The sequence below is a fragment of the Tinamus guttatus genome, unplaced genomic scaffold (genome assembly GCF_059628265.1).
Source record: "Tinamus guttatus ecotype Peru unplaced genomic scaffold, ASM5962826v1 Tinamus_guttatus_pri_ptg000565l, whole genome shotgun sequence".
Taxonomy (NCBI): Eukaryota; Metazoa; Chordata; class Aves; order Tinamiformes; family Tinamidae; genus Tinamus; species Tinamus guttatus.
The window spans coordinates 191631-209185 of NW_028289099.1; the positions used below are offsets into that span (position 1 = coordinate 191631).

A 17555-nucleotide genomic window follows, 5' to 3' on the forward strand; every position below is an offset into this window, starting at 1 on the left:
TTATGAGGAGCAGCTGAGGGAGCTGGGGTTATTTAGTCTGGAGAAGAGGAGGCTCAGGAGAGACCGTATTGCTGTCTACAACTACCTGAAAAGAAGTTGTAGTCAGGCAGGAATTGATCTCTTCTGCAAAATAACTACAGATGGGATTAGAGGAAATGGCCTCAAATTGCACCAGGGGAGGTTCGAGTTAGGCATTAGGAAGAATTTCTACACGGAAAGAGTAGTCAAGCATTGGAACAGGCTGCCCAAGGAAGTGGTGAAGTCACCATCCCTGGCAGTATTCAAGAAATGCGTACATGAGGCACTTAGGGACATGGTTTAACAGGCATGATGGTGATGGGTTTACGGTTGGACTTGATGATCTTCAAGGTCTTTTCCAACCATTCTGATTATATGAAAGCCAATGTCAATATTCAAGAAATGATCTGTTGAGAAAATATTTCTTACAATACCTTCCTAAGTGGAGCAGTGCAAAAAAATAAATATAATAATTTCTGTGTTGTTAATTAAATGCTCATAACAAAAATAAGAAGACTTTAGTAGATGTTACTTCATTTAATGAGACAACAAAGTCAATAAAATTATGGCTGCAGAGTTGAATAAAACAAATGAAATCTGTATTAACTACTGCTAATAATTGTAAATATCTAGAGATCTCAGTGTCTGGAATTCCTGGAGAATTTGGCAAGTCTCTTCTAAAATCTGCCTCAAATTTGCAGATAAAATCTACCTCTGATGGGAAGGATTGGAAAGATTTCTAAGCATTTGGAAAGGTTAAACAAAGGTGTTTGAAGTGGTTTTATTCTCTTACATCTCCCTCAACAGTTGATTCTCTTGTGAATTTATTTATCTGTTTAAGTCCTTTCGCCTTGTTGGACCTTCAGGTACTAAAATACTTCCACAGCTTCTCATAGCTGTGGCTTGAATATTAACAATGCACTCAAATTGGACAGTTCTTGTTCTCTCAAGCAAATGCTACAGCCTTCAGCTGTTCCTCAGTTGGGTAAGGATGCTGTGCTCTGAGGTCCCACGGCTTCACAGCAGTGCTAAAAATGACATGAAATCACTGATAAAGCATTTGGCTCAGAGGTTTGGATGCTTTTGAAGATATAAAATTATAGGAAATATAGGAAAATTAGAACAGATGGACTCTACTATGGTTTATTCCACCCATAGAGAGCAGTAGGCCATCTAGAGTTCAGGTGAAAATTGTCCAAGCAAAATTGCATCCACCAAGATGAACATTTACTAGCAAAGTCATTGCACAGGTTTGTAAATGTCAACAGTGTGCAGATGAGTGATGTTTGTTTGTTTCTCTCTGTCTTTTTTTTTCTTTAAAGCCTCTGCTCATTTATTTTTACACTTTTGGAGCTTTGAAGCACTTTCTTGAGGGAAATGGTGCCTGAGGAAGAAGCTATGAGGTAACTAGTGGATACATGAAGTGCATGATACATATGAAGCATGCATGAAGTGACAAGGAAGAGATGTGTGGTACGCTTTTACCAGCAATCTAATGCAATTGATGAAAGACAAGGAGCTCAGGGCAAGTGATTTCCCAATCAGTGGCCAGATATCTGATGATAAGGGACACTGTCCTTTTTGGTTCCTCACTACTCCTTTTAACACTTTTTTTTTCCTGATCTATAGACCTTAAGAATCAACTCATTTCATCAGCAGACTGACAAAAAGTCTTGCTAATTGCAAATCTGATGGAGAATAACTCTCGGTAGTTTTACTAAAAACTATTTTTTGCTAGTTTTGCTAGATAAAATTTTTGATAGAAGGTGATGCTGAGAGACTGGAACACGGGCAAATGGATGGGGCCTTTGGACTTGATAACCTGGGGAAAAAGGTATGCTTGTGTCGTTACAGATACTGGAACCAGGTGGGTGCCAGTGAAGTGGGTGAGACCTTGGCTGGAAGCAGACTCGCATACATCAGATGTAGCAGGCAAGCAACCGGTACCCTAGCTGTGGAAAGTGTGAGCCTGCAGAAGAACAACATGGGAGGAAGAAGTGTTGCTGTTATTAGTTGTATATTGTGGCTCTTAGGAGGTGAAATGGAAATCATTGCTAACAGAACAGCAGAAGCAATTTTTGGATTGCAAACAGAGGTGGATTCCCTGAGAAAAATAGTCTTACAAAATTGAAGGGCCCTTGACATCCTAACCGCACAGGTTGGAGGAGTATGTACCTTGATAAACGAAACATGTTGCAGCTATATTGATCAGTTCAGCAAAATACTTACGGATGTCCAAGACATTTGGGATCATGCAAAGATTTTGCCTAAAGTCACAGAGGATGAGGGTCTGTCATGGTTGGACAATTTATTAAGTGGATGGGGAATTTCGGGATGGTTTCGCTCATTAATTAGAAGTGTTGGGATGTTGTTGTTGATTCTATGTTGCATTCTACTAGTTGTGCCTTGCTTATTGAAATGTGTATCCAATATGATTGAGAATGCTGTAAAGAAGGTTTGGCTGGTTCAAGAACAAAAAGGGGGAATTGCGGGAGGATATCTAAGTAACGGAGGCTTCCTGATGGAAGACGGATACGAAGAGCTGGACTAGGACCAAGGTGAAAAGATCGTGAGAAAGTGCCCAGCTGGAAGAACACAGAAGTAGGAGAGGAAGAACCTGTAAACAAGCTTATCAGTGCAGAACAGAGAACTGTGTGCAGGCCAATCATGTAAACGTGTGCCCCGATATCTACAACCAACCTAGTACAGTAGAAGATGCATGGACAGTAGTATGTAACCAATCGCAATGTAAGCATACGTGTGGCTAGATGACTTAGGAGAAATGTATTAGATAAATAGAGTGCTGTAACGCAGAATAAAGCGATTTCTGTTTGACTCATACTGAAGCCTTCAGAAGTCGTGTCTGGCCTCCCGCATAAAAACCTAACACATGGAACAATGTTTATTTACAAAGCAATCCTAGAAATATTCTTTTTTAAAAAGTCAAATAAGTGCTACTATTTGGGCGGGTAGAAAAGAGTACAAATTTTGCTCCCTTCCTATTTGTGGAAGCAGTGGTTATTTTTTAAAAAAATTAACACATTAACAATCCTTAACTTCAAAGCATAGCAACATAAAGAGGACTTAAACACAGTAGAAGTATATCCTGAATAAACTCTTGTCCCCATCATATGGAAGACTCTTGCAGAAATCAAAAGAAAAAGAATAATTTGTCAAATCAGATCATCTCATAACTAAGGCAAGATACTGTAGGCAGCTTTAACACTACAAGGCAACATGATAGAACTAGCTGCTGTTTCCATATGCTTTATCTTCCAGCCACATGCAATGAAGAATAATTGTTCTCTGCTATATAATTTTAAAACTGACAAGATACTGCAGTCACAGTAAGAGCAAAGCTCTCCAAAACATATTTGGTTCTTTCCTATCATGGGTCTGGGTAGGGGAGAGAAATCCCAACTACACTTAAATAAAACTCTCCTTGCAAACAGATCATTTAAAACAATCTCTTCTATAATGTGTTTTCCATCCCACGGGAAATGAGCATAATTTGCAAGTGACAGATGCCAATCAAAAATTTTTTTCTGGGATAGATTAATTTAGCATCTCCATTAAAAAAAATAGCAAGTGTGCCTTGAAGCTCAAAGCTGAGATTCCTATTGGAAATTCTCCCAGACGGGGAAATATTCAAACCCAGGTTTTATTCCAAACTGTTTGCAATAGAGCAAGATGGGACAATGATCTGCAAATAAAAGGTGTTTTTTGGTTCACTTTCTTGATTTGGGTGAGTGGGGAGGAAGTTTGAGGGTTCTGACGGGTGTCCTCCTTCCCCAGCCTGACTGACCTCCTGACATAGACCCCTGCTTGGATGTTGGTCACCAGTGGCGTTATCTGGTTGTGGTGTCTGCCTTCCTAAATCTCTCCTTCCTCTACCCACTGAACATTAACCATATGGCTGCATCCTGCTGGAGTATGTTCAAATGGACCTTGGGAAAAGAGATAACAACAGCACAATGGCCAAGGACTAACTAAGCAGGCTCAACAAAAATTCAGCATATATGCAAAATTAACTATGAGTCAATCATCTTACCCTGTAAATAGGGGGACAGCCCCAGAGCCCAGCAAGCTCTCCTTGCAAGGCAGCGGGCTGCATGCCAGGATCTCCCCTTGAGCAGGGACGCCTCTCACGGTTACTCCTTGAGGTTGAGAGATCCCTTACCAGCGACAGATCTGTGGGAAGTGAACATAGCATGCTACACCTTCTAATACTAAATTGTATCCAGGATTGCTTGTGAACATAATCCCTTAGACATAAACTGGTGACCAAGTTTGGGAATAAGATTGGTTCCAGCTGTACCCAGGCTTCTCTGAGGAGGAGTTTGGAGAGCAAGGGGGTCCAATCTGCACCTCATGACTCAACGGAAAGTTCTTCCTGCTAATTTTGTATAAACTTCTCCTCTATACAGTAAAGTATAAAGTATAGAGAATAGTATTACTATTTCTTTCTTAAGAGTGAAGTGCTTTACATCACTCGCACCCCCACCAACACTTGTTCCATAACAAGGATTCCTTTCCCCACTCTACCCCTCAATTTTACCCTCATTTATACCCTCAAAGTACAATCGCAATTCGTGATGTTTAGTTTTTCCTTGTAATGAAAAATGCACAGAAATAAGGAGCATTATGTTAGCCTGGTGTCAGGCACTCATTTGGGCTCCTCTGTCTATTAAAAAGGAGAGCTCACATTTGTGTGGTCCTGCAAGGATGATAACCCGTGGTTCATTTGTTTCAGGCCATTGCTCTATGGATAACACTCGGCTCGGCTGGCCTGTCCTCTGATGGGCACTACTGAGTTTTCTAAGTCTCACAACTCCTTCCTTGTCTCTGAGAAAGGGTTGCGGGCATTCAGAGGTGGGCCCCTGCCCTGATCCACAGGAGTAGATGACTGATCACTTCTGCTTCCTTGTTTCATTTTCTCCACTAGCTTCTCAATGTCCTCCGTCTTTTCGTTATGCAGCAAAGACTGAGGCACGCCTAAAGCTAGTGTCGTTCTCCATAGCATGCTCCATTTTTCCCCATCTCCATTTTTCTCTCTCCTTTTCCTCAGGGGTGAACGGCCTCTCTTTGAGGTGGCTTGTGCCTGGTGTATCTGCCTTCCCCTAGGGCTTGGATTCATCCCCATCTCCTGGGCTTCTTGATGGAGTTCTAACAGGGCATCTACCCAGATATATAAGTGTATGGGCATGTCCCGATACAGTGTCGGAGGAGCTACTTGTATTACAGATAATAACCCAGGTGTTTCTCTGTCCAAGTCTACCTCATCTTGTATATTTAACACTTTTGTGGTTCCTTCAGATACAGAAAAAAAAAATCCACAATAGTGTTATATTTGTACATATCATTTTTGCACAGAGGCTCTCTGAGCCACCCCATCAGGGGGGTGGGGTTCCTGTCAAAACTGCTTTAATCACTTTAAATGGGCCTCTGAGCACTATAGGTTGTTGCTGGATAGTCCGTTCGGCTTCCCGCAGAGCTAGACTAACTACAAATAGACCTTTTTCCAAAGTTGCATATCTTTTTTCAGCGTCTTTAAGGCTGCAAGAATAAAAACCAATAGGCCGAATAGGCCCCTCTGGGCCCTTTTACCACAAATGGATTGACAGTCCATTCTTGGCAAATCCCCATTCAATTTGAACTGGATCTGTTGGGTGAATGGGACCGAGGCGCTGATAGGCAGTTGCTTCAAAGACCAACAGCTGTAAAGCCTCGTCATGGACCTGAATCTATTCCCACTGAGCTCCTTTTCACAATAAGTCATACAGGGGTCTGGCAATAATTGAAAAGTCAGGAATATGTTTCCTTCAGAAGACAAGCAACCCTAGTGCATGCTGTAAGTCTCTCTGATTCTGGCATCTTGATCTGGTCGAGAGAGGAAAGAGTATCCAGTGGGACACATGTCATCCCTCCCTTCCACCAGATCCCTAAAAAAATTTACCTCACTTGAAGGGGTTTCAGGGGAGAAATGAAAGGGTTCTTGGGGGAATTGTCAATCCTATACTTTCTAAGTGAGTGATGATGTCCTTCTGGGTTTTTCTAACTTCTTCTACCTGACTCCCTCCTATAAGCACATCGTCTATATATTGATAGATCTTCACCTCCGCCCTTATGGGGATTGTTTCCAACTCTTGTGCTAGAGTGTAGTGGGCCAGCGTAGGGGAGTGCTTGTATCCTTGTGGGAGTCATGTAGTATAAAAGTGTACTGTTGTCCTTCCCAGGTGAAGGCAAAACGGTCTTGGTCCTCAGATTGTAAAGGGACCATGAAAAACATATCCTTGACGTCCATCGTTGCCATAATAGGGTGAGGTTGTTCCTGAATGGTGGCTATCAATTCAGCAATGCTTGGTACAGCAGCTGTTAGTGGACCTGTGTTGGCATTCAGTCTCTGGTAATCTATAGTCAACCTCCATTTGTCCTTTGGCTTTCTGACAGGCCATGCTGGAGAGTTAAAGGGGGAGTGAGTGGGAACTACAACCCCTTGCTTCTTTAAATTCTCCAGAACTGACATAATTCCCTCTCTGTCTCCTAATGGCAATGGATAGGGTTTCACATTTGTCAGTTTGGAAGCGGGGAGGGGAGGTGCTGCTTGCAGCAAACACACCTTCTGCCGCTTGCAGCAAACACACCCTCGTGTTGGATATTTTGGCCAATTGCCTGACCTGGGGAATACCAAAACACCACGAGTTTCCTTGGGTATCATGCCACTACCTACCCTTCAAAACATCTATGCCTAGAAGATTCATCTGAAAAGATCCTATGGCTACCATGGTGTTGACAGGGTCTTCCTCTCCTGGAAACCATAGTGTCACTGAAGTCATAGGCACCGACTGTGTTTTTCCCAAGGCATTTAAAACAATTAGTTTTATAGATGGAATCAAGATTCCACATTGTTCTGCTTCGGCCCGCATTAGCGCAGTAATTTGTGCCTCAGTATCAATTTAAAAGGTTACTGGTCTTTTCCTTGGTCCTACAGCAACAGTAATCAATAAATCCCCTTTTGTATTGCAGGTGAGTTGTCTTACAAACATCCATCCTCTGCCTCCCGCCCCCCCCCCCCCCCCCCGGCGCGGGGGGGGGGGGGGAGATTAGTTTCCTGCCATTGTCTTCTTCTCAGCCAGCTTCTCCTTAAAGGTCTATTAAGGGTGCAGCGGGGGGGTGGGGGTTGGCCTGAAAACAGCCCTTTGCCCTGACCATTCCTGCACTAGTTGTTCTAATTTTTTGGTCGGGTGTCCGTCCATCAAACCCCAGGGAATACCTTTCTGAAGCCCTAGCTACCACAGCTCCTGTCCAGTTAGGGGTCTCTCTCTCCCGGAATTATGATCCTGGATCGACCCCAAGTCTTGGCCCTTCCCGAGGGGTGATTGCCACCCACTAAGCCGTTCTGCAGCCAGTACGACCTTGGTTTCAGTTCTTTGGGACAATCCAGCAACAGGGCCATATTTTCTCCCAAAATTAATCAACTCCTGGGCTATCTCCCTCCATGTCCATGCTTTCCTCCCTGGCCGCCGATAGTCAGGGGTCACTATTCCCTCCAGAACAGCCATAATTCTTTCTCCATCGGGGATGTTTTGAATCCTCCCTTGCAACTGAATCCCAGTGGGTTTCAGGGAGTCAGGAAGTCCTCGTATCTGGGGAGTCATCCTCTCTGGGTCCACAGGCAGCATCATTGGGGAACCCTGGCTGGGCTTCAGCTCCCGATCATACATCATCTGGAGACAGGCTGCCTTTTGCACACTTTCCACTAACTGATCCACCGTCCCTGTTATGGCAAGGGGATCTCCTCTCTCCAAGGTGTTCAGCCCTCTGGCCCAATATGCAGCTCTCTGAGTCAATGACCATGGGGCTCGGCGGTCGCTGGTGGTCAGAAACACACCCGGACCCCAATATCCTTCTGCTTCTTTCTCTGACAACAAGATTCCATCCCCTCCTGACAAAGACATTCTCCACACATACTCCGTCTCTGATTCCTTTGCAGTTCTTGCGAAATCTTTTCTCAGCTCTGCTAATTCACTTGTGGTGAATGGGACTTCTTTGGTGATAACCTGAGGACGGTCATCACTATCATCCTTGTACACATACTCTGTTTTAATCAGCAGACACATGGCGGGGGGGGGGGGGGCGCTTTCTACAGCGTCTTTGGCCTTCTACAAATCTCCCTGGGGATAGATTTACCGTACCCCTTTCTCTGCATGTGTCATTTCTACTTCTGATGGAGTATCTACTTCCCTCAAAAGTTGATTCCTCAACTCTTTCTTTAATACCATGTTTTGGTTCCTTTCCTCCTCCAACAATTGTTTGTTCTCCTTTAACTGTTCCTGCAGTGTTTACTGCCACTTGCAGGGAATGTATCACAATATCAACTTGTCAAAACTTCTGCTTTCTCTCTTCTACTGCAGCTGCCAGGCTTGCTCCCAGCACTGCACAAATTATAGCTTTTCCCTTCGCCCTCTTAACCTTAACTTCTTTCTGCAATACTCTTATCCTATCTACCACACACTGCAGTTGAAACCAACAGTTCTTTGCCCAATCTTGTCCCTCTGGTGAGAGGTGAGATCTGTGCGCCTCTAAAAGATCATATAATTTCTCCATTCCTTCAACCCAGGAGGGCACATAATCGCAAGCATCAGCTGCCTGCTGGGTGGCCATTTTCACAACAAAGGGGTTATCGTCCTGAGAGGGTCACACCTTAACATCCAAGTTTCCCCTATACGCTTCCAGGAGACCACAGCTTATACTAACATAAAAGTTTCACAACAAGGTAGCAGGGCACTCTCGTCTCCAGGGATCCTGTCCCTGACGCCAATAAAAATGTCCTGATCCACTGTCGGAGGAGGTTTCGATAGGATCCCAAGAGCGAGATTAAGACACAAACAGGGTCAAATGTCATACAACCTTGTAAGCTTTATTCTCATAAGCGTGATAGGACAGAGAGAATAAGAGAAAAAAGAAAGAAAAGCAAGCAATCAGGAGAGGTACAGCAAGATTATAGTCACCACCACCAGTCCAGCTAAGTGTCGTTGGCTCTGCTTCGGTGCAGGTGCAGGTGCCTTGGTGCCTCAGTGCAGGTGATGTTCCGTGAAAGAAGCCGCACCCCTGTGGGGGAAATACATGCTCCTTTTATGTTCCCCTTCTTGAAGATTCCGCCCACTTTCTGCGTGCTCTGGTGCTCCTCTTCACCCAACTCAAGTGCAAGCGCTGCTCTGTAGACACTGCTGAGCCTTGTCTGGGTCTCATGCTGATGGAGATAAAACACTTGGAGCTGATACCACAGTCCTCCCAGAAGCAGGATGCCAAGGCCAAGAAGTTGTAAATTGTATGGAGATATCCCAGTCCTCCCAGAGATGGGATGTCAAGGCATAAATTGTATAGAGATAAGACACCTCGAGCTGATAGATGGAATGCCTAGGTCAAGAAGTCCTAAATGGTATAGCCACAATGTCGAGACAAACACAATCCAAAACAGTCTCTTACAGGGCAGAACCATAGGCTTATGATTATTGGCCTCAGTGGCTATTATATGATCTCTATCTCCTGGGTGTCATGGTGGATGACAAGTTGACCATGAGGCAGCAGTGTGCCCTCGTGGCCAAGAAGGCCAATGGAATCCTGGGCTGCATTAAGAAGAGCATCTCCAGCAGGTTGAGGGAGGTGATCCTGCCCCTCTACTCAGCCCTGGTGAGGCCGCATCTGGAGTATTGTGTCCAGTTCTGGGCTCCACAGTACAAGAGGGATGTGGAGCTGCTGGAGAGAGTCCAGCGCAGGGCCACAAGGATGATCAGGGGCCTGGAACATCTGCCCTATGAGGAGAGGCTGAGGGAGCTGGGCCTGTTCAGCCTGGAGAAGAGAAGGCTGAGAGGGGATCTAATCAGTGTCTATAAGTACCTCAAGGGAGGGAGTGCAGAGGATGGTGATGGTCTCTTTTCAGTGGTGGCCACTGATAGGACTAGAGGAAATGGCCGGAAACTGAAACACCAAAAATTCCATAGGAACTTAAGGAAAAATTTCTTGACAGTGAGGGTGACAGAGCACTGGAACAGGCTGCCCAGAGAGGTTGTGGAGTCTCCTTCTCTGGAGATCTTCAAAACCCGCTTGGATGCAGTCCTGTGCCACGTGCTCTAGGTGACCCTGCGTGTGCAGGGGGGTTGGACTAGATGATCTCTAGAGGTCCCTTCCAACCCTAAGCATTCTATGATTCTATGATTCTCAAAATTTCCACCTTAAGTTTCAGTACCGTAGGGAGCCCCCTTATCAGAGATTGCAAATTCCCGGGGTTTATGGGCGCTGGTAAAGGTACATCATGCACCCCTCTATCATACATGGTCTGAATGCAGGCAGCCTTCTGCACAGCTTCTGTTAGTTCTGCAGGGCTGTTGATAGCAAGTCTGAGGGGTTCTCCCCTTTCTCTGGGGTCCTGTCCACCAGCCCAGTGTGCAGCTCTAGCTGTGAGGGATTGATTGTTGTTTTGCCCACTAGAGCTCAGGAAAACTCCAGGTCCCTAGTACCCGAGGCTTCTGTATCATATAACATTATTCGATCTCCTCCCGATAAGGAGACTCGCCACAGGTACTTGGTTTCTGATTCTGTGGGCTTCCTACTATATTTATCTTGCCACTTCCCCAACTCATCCCCCGAGTACAGGGTCATTCTAATGGTACTGCGAGCGCTACCCCCTTGAGGTCCCATTGCAGTCTCTCTTTTGACTATAGGTCGGACCTGCACAGGGGGGTGGGGACCGGGGTATAGATTGTCCCTATCCAAATCAGAATTTTCACTATCACCCCATATATCCCCACCCCAATCCTCAGGATCTTCCACCAACAGTTTCCTAATTTGCACTGTCATAGGGGGATGTTTTGCTTGGGAGATAAGGATTTCCAGTTTATCCTGTAACTTCTGATTTTTCTCTCTTTCTACCTCCAGTTCTTGTTCCTTATGTTCACGTTTCCGTATTTTCTCTTCTAACTCCCTGATTTTTTCATTTAACTGCTCCTTATTCCTTTTGTGTTTTTGTTGCGCCTGCTGCCCTGTCATGAGGCAGGCTCCCAGAACGGCACACATTCCTCCTTTTGCTTTGCCATCCTTTAATTTATCCCTGATTTCTCCTATTCTACAGAAAAGAGAGGATTCATCACTCCAGTTGTCCCATGCCCAGTAAGTCCCTTGACTGGAAGGTCTGCCTCTACGCCTCCTCATTAGTTCGCATGAAGACATTTTACATGCGTTCCTCAGTCACAGTCAAACTGTCAAGAACCACATGCACACCACCTGAGGCTTTAACTGCTGGGACAGCAAGTCCTTTCCCAGTGAGGGGCTTGGCTAGCTGATGAGTGCCCCGGTGAGTCCTTGAGCACACACTCACTCAGTCACATTTACGCCTTAGCTTCCCCTGATCCTGCTGAGTCCCCCCCAATCCTGCCAACTACATCAATTTTTACTGCTGTGGTAGTTCGTTAAAGGAGACAGTAAAACAATCCAGAGGGGCAACAGCCACTGGGCTTCAGTTAGTTGATTTTATTCACCAGCACAAGATCTCTGTGATAACAACATCCACCATTAACTGGCGCAACTGTTATAGGGATGGGCTCACAAATTAGTAAATGACAACTAGCAATTAGTGCAACTAAATGGAGTACGCTGCTTGTCCCAGTAAAATGCTATAACGTTTCTTCACAGGAGCATACAGGGGGCTATCAGCGTTGCAAGGAGTTGACAACTGCTGGCATTTCTTCTCCCTGAATGTGCAGGGGGCTCTCAGCCTTGCAAGAAGCTACCTTAGCCCATCGTCCCAGGTAAGGGGAGGGATCCTCATGGAACAGATGGAGGAGCTACTCAGATGTCATTCATTATCCCTGTTCAAATCTTCAGTACTAGACTCTGTCCTTTATACCCCTAGGGGAGTCGTACATGACTGTGCTATGGCCATCCTTATGAGGGGATGCTTCCAGAACCTTCAGGTGAGATCCATAAGAGTATCTGCTCTTTGCACCATCAGTGAGATGGGTTTTGGTCCCTTATCAGGTGTTTGGCAAGTGTATCAGTTCTTTATCGAGCTGGGGTTTGGTTGCAAATTTTAGTGATGCAGGACCGCTCTCCCTCCACTTCCCACTTGCCTATCTTCTCACTGGGGACAGTACCCAAAGTTTCTCCATTGAGTTTCTGCCACATCAGCAGAGTTCATGCAATTTGTCAGTTTTGGTTGTTAACTCTTTATTCGCCAATCACCTGCGCCCTGTTGTTTCACTAATAGCTTCGTAAATGCATTAATCTGTATTAGACAAAAGCAGTAGTTATTTGAAAATGAGGATGTGCACATGCTAACTTGAGTCAAATGAACATTTTTTTTTTCGCATCAGAACAGAGAGGAAAGCTTTTGAAAAGAAAAAAGAAAACGCTGTCAGTCTTGTAGCCAGAATTTCCTTGGTGACAGAATATAAAGCAGTACTATTTGTGAAGCTGGTAGGAAGAGCTCTAATTAAAGAAAAGCAGTTCGTCTATCTTTGATCCAAATAGACTTTTTGATGAAGACATCAATATGCTTAGCTTTACATTTTCATGTTTTTTTGTGCTTCTTTAAGTCATGTAGGAAAATCCTAAACTCTAACGCACATGCTGTTCTCGGCCTTTAGTCTCCAGAGAGACAGGGAATTAACATGTTTCCCACCATGTAGCTATCCCTTAAGAGACAGAATGACCTGTTCTTGAGGTTGGGAGAAGGGAAAACTATTTAAAGACTATGAGCTCAACCAGACTTGCATGGAATGTATTTCACCAACTGAAGAGATGGAATGAAATTCAAACTCCTTTACCAGCCTGCTTTCTCTTCCTGTTCACTTCAGTTTTCATCCAAAACCAAACATATTCCAACACCTAAACATGAGTGTAAATTATTGCTGTAACGTCACAATAAAATAAGAGTTACATGCTTAATATCAACTCAGGGAAAATTAAAGGAAGTGCCACATACAGAAGTACTTGACACGTTGCACACATCAGTCTATTAGTCCTGGAGAGACTGGAACTTTATCTGTGAACGAGTTGCTTTCAATGTGTTGCCTGGTTCCTGTCTCCTTCCACATACCATAAGTCAGCTCAGTAACTGTTACTTGAGCTAATCTAAAAGAAATAATCTACCTATTCAGGAGAAGTCCAAACATTTCACTTAAGATTACATTTTTTCCTTTCCATCTTAGGAGTGTGTTGCAGTTTGAAAGCCACGGTAGTGTGAGGGGGGAGGAGATACTCACGAACAGTCTGTCGACCGTAGGTCCGGTCACCTTCCTAGGAGCGAATCAAGTTCCGAAATAGTGTGATCAACTATAAGCTCAACTCTGGCAGTATCAGATTCATGAACAGTCTGTCAAACGTAGGTCCAATCATCTCCCCAGACAAGTAGTCAAGTTCATGAAGAGCATGATTATTCAAATGCAACATTTACAAAGCAGGTTTCGGATGTCAGTACAGGAAATTCTCTACTACAGCGTGGGGTTTTTCGCTAGCTCTGATGTACAAATGTGCAATCATCACTCACCCCAGAAGATGGGAGAGGGCTCTCAGTCTTGAGTCTCCTCAGGCAGAGTCCCAACCCAAGGGGTGGAAAGGGGGTTCAGCCTGTTGCCTGACCCAGGAGTTACAATAGTTTCTTCCCTCCTCTCTTTCCTCCTGAGTTCACCTTTTATACTTTTCTTTACATTCAGGTGGAGCTTGAGTGACTACAGTCATACTTATTATTGTTATTGATTGGCGAAAAAGTTTCTCGCTTTCATTTAAAGTTACAGTCAATTGAAAATCTAGAGCTCATGCTCAGCGAGGAGTGGTCATACCTCGGAGGTGGGTGACTTTTGGGATGGAGGTGTGTTTTTGGCATTATAATTAGCTTATAATGAGCAAAGTTCAAGAAAAGTTCATCCGAAAGGAGTGATTTGCCACCTTTGCTGGCTCAGCACTGGACATGTTATCGTATATCTCCTCTTGGACAGCTACTGTGCAGCTTATCAGCGGCCCAGCACAGGGAGTGCAACAGAGTTTGGCCTCGGTATCTTCACTCCGCTCCATCCTCCGTTACTCCCCTTTGCAGCTGCGAGGAGGGCAGATTGTGTTGCCTAGGGAACCGTGGAGGAGCAGAGTCTGTGCGTACCAACCATCCTAGAACTGGCAACTGTGTATCACCCCAAGCAAGCTTTTGTACTGCCAAAACTTCTGTTAGGTTCTAGTTTTTCCCTCATTTTCCCCTTTTCAAGCAATTCTTCCACAGAGTGATAAGCAAAACCCACTACCCTGAGCAGTGAAATGATAATTCAAAGAGAAAGAAAATACTCTTGACATTTTAACAATATCAAGTTATTAATATAATTCACTTCATTTGAAAGAAAGTGGAATAGATTTACACTGTGACTGAATAAAGGTTAAGTATTTTGTGTTTTGCTTTGCATTAAATATAAATATCTGTCATATCAAATCCTAGACTAGTTGTAAACACCCTTTTAAAATCCATGTTACCAGCAGAAAGGAAAACAATTTGAAATACCCTTTCTACAAATGACAAAATCCGAATCTAGTAGACCTCATATGGAATCGCTCAAGGAAAGCTAACACAGCTATCCCTGGCAGAATTACCCACATGCTGGCAATACCACAACCGCTTTTATATCATTGATACTATTAAGATACAGCACCCCTGCAGCAGTTCACTTAGGACCAGCTCCCAAAATGAAGTAATGAAAAGCAGACCTTACTCTTCCTTTTCCTGAAGATTTCTTGCTCATTCCAAATGATCCCTTCTATATTTCACTCATTGAAAACTGCATGTTTATATAAGAAAATATTTAACCAAAAAAAGCTTCATTCGTTATTATAAGATTCATTCATTCATTATAAAAATTTGAAAATTTTGAAAAGGTAAATGCAGCAGTTACCTACTGTAATAAAAAAAAGGAAAAAATAGCAAATCCAAAGGCATTCTCTCCCTCCTTTCAATTTCCCGGTATAGTCTCTCTGAAGGAAGCCCTGGCTTCCCTACATTTGAGATTAAAGACTGAAATTGCTCTGTCCAATTTGGCTTCTGAACTCTTTCCTGGGATACTTCCAAGACAACATTTAAAGTATTCTTTGCAGTTTCATGTGATTCTGGCACTTTTTCCTAGAAAATTTATACTGAAAAAGTACCAGTCTCCCAGAGACAAGAGAATCGATTGCTAAATGCAAGCACTTTTTTTTTAATTAAAAAAAAAAAAAAAGTCATCACAGAGCGGAACAAAGGAGCCTGTGTCTTTACAAACGTGTGAGTTATTCCACATTCTTTGGCGAACAGGACTAGGGAGTACAGGCAGGGAGATCGTGCTATGCATATGTGATTGGGTACAGTTGACCTCAGAGGAAGACAGGAGGAGGGCAGAGAGATCCTTATCAACAAATGACCACAGAATGAACCTTAGTAGAGTAGGCGCAAGCGTAATGAGCTAATGCATATTAACTTTCACACCCAGGGGAGGCATAAAGTCACTTTAATTAGACATGCGGTGTATGACCAGGGAGGGGATACATATCGAGGAGCAACATATGTTAGGTGGGCCGGGAAGTCTGCAACTTCTGAGTACCTTGGCCAATGGGGAAAAGGCGAGGCCTACCTCGGTCAGGAAATTAAGACAAAAGGGAGCTGCACCCTCCTGTAATTTCAGAGACCCCACAGGGGTATGCCCTGGTGGACTCTCCCTTTATTTGAATAAAGTTTTAGGACTCCTCTCTCTCCTTTGTGGACATTCAGTTCTTGACAGTAAGATTTTCTGCACAATTAGGGGCTTGTCCGGAATCCTTCCAGCTTCCAGGAAGGGCAGACGGCGATTTGGGACAACAGCACGCCTCATTGAAACTTTCAGTGATCGACTCCCTTCGACGGCAGACATCACTGGATGACTGATTAGGTTCCCGTGACTGTCCGGAGACAGACGAGCAGGAGATCAGGGGGATCTGCAGGTAAGACTGGTGGGGGGAGTCCTCAGGCAATCTGATGGAAAGGGCTAGGTCTGATGGAAAGGACACCTAGATAGTGCCAAAGTCCGATGGAAAGGATTAGGTGTGATGGAAAGGACCCTTAGGTAGTGCTAAAGTCCGATGGAAAGGACTAGGTCCAATGGAAATGACCCCTAGGTAGCAGTCGTGTCTGATGGAAAGGACTAGGTCTGATGGAAAGGACCCCTAAGTAGCGCTTAAGTCTGATGGAAAGGACTAGGGCCAATGGAAAGGACCTCTAGGTAGCGCCGAAGTCCAATGGAAAGGACTACTAGGTCTGACGGAAAGCACCGCTGAAATCGTACCAGTGAGTAATATGGTGACAATAGGGAGTAAAAGGGATGGGGGTGACGCCTGACAGGGATGCCCAGGGAGAGCTGGAATGGTAATGGTGAAGTAAGAGACGCCCAGGGTGGGCAGAAATGGTGATGATAAAGTAAAGGATTCCCAGCATGGGCAGTAATGGTAATGGCAAAGGGATGCCCAGGGTGGGCAGTAATGGTAAAGCAAGGGGCACCCAGGGTGGGCAGTTATGGTAACTCCTTATAAGGTTGAGAGTCCCCTGTACACACAGGGTGAAATAATGCTATAGCATTTTATTTTATCTTTCTTTGCTTTTTTTTTTTTTTTTTTTTTTTTCTGGGACAAGCAAGTTGGGCTATTTGCCAGCTGCTAATAAGTAATTTGTCATCTCATCCCTGTACCATTGCTCCAGTTAATGGTGGATACTGTTATCACAAAGATCTTGCACTGGTGAATAAGAATCAACGAACTAAAGCCCCTCTGGATTATTTTACCGTATCCCTTAATGAGCTAGCCCAACAGTAAAATTTGGCAAGCTAAGAGGGGCCCAGCAGGATCTAGGGAACCAAGGTGTAAAGTAACTGAGAGAGTGTGTGAGTGCGTGGTCAAGGACTGACCGGGGCACCCGTCGTCCCTACCAATTTTAACAGAAGTACTGGGTCCCTGCCAATCATCTTCATTCTCAGGGGCTCTTTTAATTTTTCCCCAATATTGGGGCTTAATAGGTGTTCTTTTCCAAGTTGGGCATAATGTAACCAATCCCAAAGTTACTGGGATACTTACATTAGTATATGAGAGTCACATGGCCAATAGCCCATCTCCAAGGACACACACACTGTACCCAGGTGCTGGAATGCTGAATTTATCGCATCCTTGAATTTCGTTCTTACAAACATGTTGTACCTTAAAAGCCTGTCTAACAGCAAAAGGCAGGCTCGCATTCTCACGCTGGGTTTGGGTGATAGTATATGTGACCTCTCTAGTGCAATTCCATCCTGACGGTATAATTACATCTATGCATATCTCCCCATCTAAAACACCAATTAACGTGGGAGATATATTTGGAAACAAATATTTGGAATCATTCCATTTATTTACCTTTTGGTCTTTGGCTATTCTGAGAGCCTGGCTCCATGCCACCAACTCTGTCTTTTGTGCTGATGTATTGGCAGGGAGGGACTCTGCCTTTAACACTTGGGTAGTGGTAACTA

The 17555-nt window shown here is 44.3% G+C and overlaps 1 pseudogene; it reads right to left on the reverse strand.

The window, feature by feature from the left end:
• Positions 1 to 7172: 7172 nt before the first annotated feature.
• LOC148592537 (uncharacterized) lies at positions 7173 to 8682 on the reverse strand (annotated as a pseudogene).
• Between the last annotated feature and the right edge of the window lie 8873 nt (positions 8683 to 17555).